General features: G+C 33.9%; 1 pseudogene; it reads left to right on the forward strand.

The window, feature by feature from the left end:
* The first annotated feature begins 1,134 nt into the window (after window positions 1–1,134).
* Window positions 1,135–2,419, forward strand: LOC108475271 (anthocyanidin 3-O-glucosyltransferase 6-like; annotated as a pseudogene).
* The last annotated feature ends 4,019 nt before the right edge of the window (window positions 2,420–6,438 follow it).

A 6,438-nucleotide genomic window follows, 5' to 3' on the forward strand; every position in this document is an offset into this window, starting at 1 on the left:
GATGAGACACTAGGTGTCATACTGTTACTTCGGATAGATTCAATGAGGTACTCGTACCAACTTTACTTCGACTAGGCCGATGAGGCACTGGGTGTCAAATATTACTTCGAACTATCCAATGAAGCACTAGGTGCCAATTTGGTGTGTTTGGTTAGATCCGTGTATCCGCCAAAGTCCAAGTCCGTTAATAGGGGTAATTAAATGAAAAGTTAAATCGAACGAAATGAATCAGTTGAGCCATTGAAAAGAAACGTGATTGTGAAATATGATTTGAAAATGTGAATTGAATATGAAAATGTGAATAGAAAGCATGAACTAAATGTTCTTGAGATAAATAATGGCTCAATGTGATAATATATGATGTTAACTAATGAAAAGCCAAAATGAATTGTAAATATTGAGAAATGAAAGTTATATATGAATTAGTTTGGTAAATTTTAAAGTTAAATGATTTAATTTACTTGGTTGTTATATTATAATTTGAATTATAGTAATACCTCTGAGTATGAAATACTCAGCACGCGGTTGTTTCCGTGCACAGGTTAGTAGAAATTAAGGTCCCGATTCAACATCCAGAGCAATCTAGACTCCAGCATAAAATTTGGTGATGTAATCTTTATTTTGGTAAAGTGGCATGTACTAGGGTGTTATGTTGGTCATTTGAAAATGTCTTATGCTTTTGGTTGAAATTGATACTAAAATGATATTTTGATACTTGATTTAATGAAATAGAAATAGAATTATCATAACATATTTGGTATAGTTGTAACAAGTTGAAATAGAATGAATGACGTTTATTAAATTAAATAATATATGCGAATGTTTATTTAGTAAATTACTAAGTTGATGTTTAAGTTATGTTTCAATGTATTTGAATATAAAATTGTATGGATTGTGATATTAGTTTTGAATTGGTTGCTATTTGAAATTGTAGGAAAATTAAATATTTATAAAGGGTTATATTGATTTTTTTAATAAAGTCAATTAACAAAAGTTTTATATAAATTTATGATTATATTATAATATGTTTATTATTTATTTAAGAATTATTTGTAAATTTTGATATGTTCAGTAATGTTTCATAACTTTGTTTCGGTGACGATTTAGGATTTGGGGGTGTTACATGTTCTCACCATGAAGCTAGACCTTGATGCAAAAATTGCTGCCTACGTCGACTCTTTTACTGCCACTTGCATCAAATTCATCCACCTCCCTCCACCTGCAACCCACAAAGATGTCGTTGTCGCTGATTTTATCACTTCTTTAGTGCAGATCCATGGGCCCTTGGTGAAAAAGGTTGCCGCCAATATTGTACAGTACTCCAGCTCAGGGATTGACTCACATCGACTTACGGGTTTATTCTCGTCGTGTTTCTAACTCTTTTAATCAATTTGGGTAATGAGTTTGATGTTCTGAGTTATGTTTTCTATGTATCGGGTACAGCTTTTCTCGGCTTTTAATTTTATGCATTAGCCCTTCAGGATAAGCAAAATGTTAACATCGTTGAGTTAAAGAACTCAGACACTGAGTTCACCATACCCTCTTATCTCAACCTTGTTTCATCTAAACTCTTTCCCACTGTTATGCTCAAACCTGAATCTCTTCCTATGATGAATACCTTGGTAAGAGGGCTAAGAAAGGCCAAGGGTATAATGATAAACACATTTTGGGAGCTGGAATCCCATGTAATTAGTTCCCTTTCTTATGGTAATGTACCACCCATATGTCCAATGGGACCTATATTGGATCTTGATAATGAAAGTGAGGTCCATCAGAGTTCTGATATCATGATATAGCTGGATGAACAACCTATTTCATCTATGGTGTTTCTCCACTTCAAGAGCGGAGGGAGTTTCAATGGGGATCAAGTGAAAGAGATCGTTTGTGCACTGGAACAAAGTGGGCATTGGTTCTTGTGGTCACTATGCCAATCCCTAGACCCATCCAAAAGTTTAATGGCAAGCCCAACTGATTATGACGATTCGTCGGAGGTTTTTCCAGAAGGGTTTTCAAATCGGACACATGACATAGGTAAGATCATTGGTTGCACGCTACAAGTAGTGATTTTGGGTCACTCGGTGATTGGAGGGTTCATATCGCACTGTGGGTGGAACTCAACACTAAAAAGTATATTGTTTGGTGTTCTGATGGTGACGTGGCCCCTTTACGCAGAGCAACAGCTAAATGCGTTTGAATTGGTGAGGGAGTTGGGATTAGCAGTGGAAATTAACATAGATTCTAGGAGAGATGTTATAAATAGGGGTGAACTTGAAATAGTGAGGGCTGAAACGATAAAGGAATCTGGTGTGTGATGGAGTAGAATAGTGATGTTAGAAAGAGGGTAAAAGGGATGAGTGAATAGAGTAGGAAAGCTTTGATCAATGGTGGATATTCAGACTCCACGATACGTGATTTCATCAATGATGTTATGGACAATATGTTTAAGAAAATTAGTAGAATTAACGATGGATCCATGAAATATGCTTAAAAAAAAGATTGTTTATTTGCCTATAGACAGACCAAAACCATTGCATCAGCAACACGGTTCCCTTTATTAAATATATATTTTACTTTAACATCTCAACTCCACTGTATAGCTCAGAACACAACATTTCCTTGCCCATTCACCATTTGGACAATTGACATATCATCCAACTCCAAGATCACTCGCCTAGCTCCCAGTTGCCAGGCATGAGCAAGCCTGTCATATGCACCCCAATGCTCCTAAACAATTTGATTTAATCCGATCGTTGCAGAGGTAACGAGCGAAGCCAAAACAATTTTTTAAGGAGGCCAGATGAAATTTTAATTTTTTATAGTCTATATATTTATAATTTGTAAAGGATTAAATCGAATTTTTATAATTTTAGGGGGGTCAAAGTTCAATTATAACTTTACTAATTTAAAATTTTTAAAAAATTTTAAGGGCCTAAAGAGAAATTTTACATTTTAGGGGGCCGGTGCCACTGCTAACCCCCCTACCTTCGCCCCTGGCAGAGGCGCTGCTACTTTGATCATTGAGTTGTTGTATCCTGGGAGACATTCGTCCAACATTTCTCCAAGTACCGTAAAACAGCTAAAGTTGTCTTAAGGAAACTGTATTTCACAGACCTCAACGTTTAGTAAAATCTCTATTCTTATTTTCAATTTCAATTTTTGTTACGATTTTGATTGATTTTTGTATTTGAAGAATTAAATATAAATTATTCTATTTATATTTTATTTTATATATAAATATTTATTTATTACATTTATCTATTTTGTTTACTAACGTGTGTCGTCCAACAAGAGTATCACCACCTGTCACAGCCATGTCATCATCACTTTGTATAGCCCCATCAGTGTTCACTTTGCACCAATCCACAGCCAACCGTTCCCATCTTACCTTTATTATGGCATCTTATTAATTCCTAGCCCACTCATAATTAAAATCTCAACCATTCATCAATTAAACCAAACAGAATCGATAATTAAACTTGCATTATAAATCATACTTAACAAAAGATCACATCCATTAATTCAATCATGCCATATATCACAACAATCAAAATATATATTAAAGACAAATAATATAGCCACACAAACCTACTTTTAAGAAAATTCATCCTATAAACAAAATTAAAATAAATTAAACCATTAACAAATTAAATCTTCACGATGCAAGGGTAACAATAATAATAATAAGGTTTAAGAGTCAAAGATGCATCGTGAACTAATTAAAAACTTGACTAAGGCAAGTGTATGTCGGAACATTTTCAAATATTTATAATGTTCCAATAACTATAAATGAATGGGTGTAATTAATCAAAAGATTATATTATTTTATTTTTGAAAAGAATTATAACTATTTAAATAATATTATTTGAATAGTTATAATTAAATGAATAATTATGTGTTTACTTTGAAGACATTATTATTCAGAATGACACCTATTGATAAAAGATGTCTCTATGAAAAGACATGAAAATTCCTATAAATAAGAATAAGATTTCATTTGGAACTCATACCAACAGATTCTAATATTCTTTCTTTCCTTCCTTCGTTTTCTAATATTATTAGATTATTCTATAAAGTATTACTGCAAAAATCCTTTATAGAAATTGAGTTTCTTGTCATACATTGCTCAGTGTGTAGTGGGCTATTCTCGTCAGTGCAAAACGCAAATAGTCATTGGCTTCATTGTATCCTCGAGGTTAATTTGCTTGGAACTCGTTTACGCACCGAAGATAGGTGGGGGCGAATATAACCTTAAAGATAGTGGCTTGATACACGCCTTGAAGCCTTGTCCTATTTCTTCTTCTGTTCAAGTTTCGTTCATGTGTTCGAGATTTTCTTCACCAGAGATTTGTACTAACAATTTTAAGGTTATATGTCATGATGACTACCACAACTCATGAAAGTGGAACATTAAGGGAGTTGGCTTCCAATTTTGTCAAACTTGATCGGTTTGATGGTGGTAATTTTTGGCGATGGCAGAAAAAAATGCACTTCTTATTATCAACTTTAAAGATTGCTTATGTTTTAGATACTCCAAGACCTAATGAAACTGAAAATGAATATGTTGCTGCAACCCAAGAAAAACAAAAATGGGACAATGCTAATTACATGTGCATGGGCCAAATATTGAATGGTTTATCTGATGGTTTGTTCAATACCTACCAAAATGAGGTTACCGTTAAGAATTATGGGACAAATTGGAAACAAGATGCATGACCGAAGATGTTACAAGTAAGAAATTTCTTGTCAGTCGTTTCAATAATTATCAAATGATTGATGGTCATTCTGTTATGTAACAATTCTGTGATATTGAAAAGATGCTGAATCAATTCAAGCAATATGATATGAAAATGGATGAAATGATTGTTGTATCCTCCATAATAGACAAACTTCCTCCATCTTGGAAAGACTTTAAAAGAAGTCTAAAACATAAGAAAGAGGAAATATCTCTTGAGGCTTTGGCAAATCATGTAACATCCCGAAATAGGGCCTAGTCGGAATAGTGGTTTCAGGACCACAAATCTGACATCAAAATATTTATTTTATGGTTATTATGAGGCCTAGAATATGATTATATGCATTTGTTAAAGTTTCATGAAGAAATTCTAAGTATAAGATGTCCAATTGGAAATTAGGGACTAAATTGAATAAATTGCAAAACTTGGTTTCTGAAGCAATTTGTATGAAATTGCTTTATATTATGAATTAGAAGGTCTTTGAGATCAATTTGCTCAAATTCTAAATTTTTGGATAAAAATAGGCTTGCATGGATGAAATTTTAAAGAAAGAGCATAAGGGCATTTTGGTCATTAAGCATTTTAATGAAATAAAAAGAGAAAAATGGAGCAAAAATATGCTCATCTTCTTTCCATAGCCGCCGAAATTTGGAGGACACGATACCTAGGGTTTCTTCAATTTTCAAGCTCAATAGTAAGTACTCCCGAGCCCCTTTTTCATGTTCTTTGTATTTTTAAAATCCCGGTAGCTTGATCTCTCCATTTCTACCCATATTTCATGCTAGGGTTCATGTTTAAAAATTTACCCATGCATGAGTTGATTGTGTTTTTATGTACTATGGAGGAATATGAAAGATTAATGTGTGTTAAACATCTTTTTCTAGTTGATTTTCATGAGAAACCCTTATAATGACCATTTTGCAAAAGATGTAAATGTGTGGTAGAAATAAGAAAATAATGGATAATGTGGGCTACCATAAGAAGGAAAAGTGTTCGGCTAGGCTTGGGTAGGATAGAAAGTGCATGTGTTTCATTATCCGAGCCTAGGGACAAAATCATAAAAATGTGAAAGGTTAGGGGCAAAACGGTCATTTGGACCAGGGGTAGATATTTAACTTGAAATGAATAATGTAGTATATTAAGGAGTTAATTTTGCTATTATAGACCCCGAGGAACAAATTTCGGAGGTCAATCATGGTAAACGCAAGGTTTCGAAATAACTGAAACACAATCCTGAAAAGAATACCAGGTAAGTTCGGATAACTTAAAGTAAACCCCTAATATACATAATTGTATGATTTATGAATGCATGATATTTTCATTTATTGATGGTATGAAAATGCATGAAATGCACCTTTGGTAATGACTTGTTGATAACTGCCTCGGTTGAGGTTAAAAAGGGAATTCGATGGATAACTCATGTTTTACATGTGAATTGAGATCCTGCATGTGTTGCAGTAAGGATTTAGCCTGGATGGGTAATCTGTGATCTCAAATATGGAAAGGAATCTAACCCGGACGGGTGTTTCTTGAATGATCGAGCCTCCCGAAGAATATATGTGCATTAGATTTAGCCCAGTGGGGTAATCTGAATTGGGTCGAATTTAGCCTGGACTGGTAATTCAGATCCGAACTCATTAAGGGTGTTTGTCACTATAAAGGATTTAGCCTGGATTGGTAAGCCCGACATCACCTTACGAGTTCA

The sequence above is a fragment of the Gossypium arboreum genome, chromosome 3 (assembly GCF_025698485.1).
Source record: "Gossypium arboreum isolate Shixiya-1 chromosome 3, ASM2569848v2, whole genome shotgun sequence".
Classification (NCBI taxonomy): domain Eukaryota; kingdom Viridiplantae; phylum Streptophyta; class Magnoliopsida; order Malvales; family Malvaceae; genus Gossypium; species Gossypium arboreum.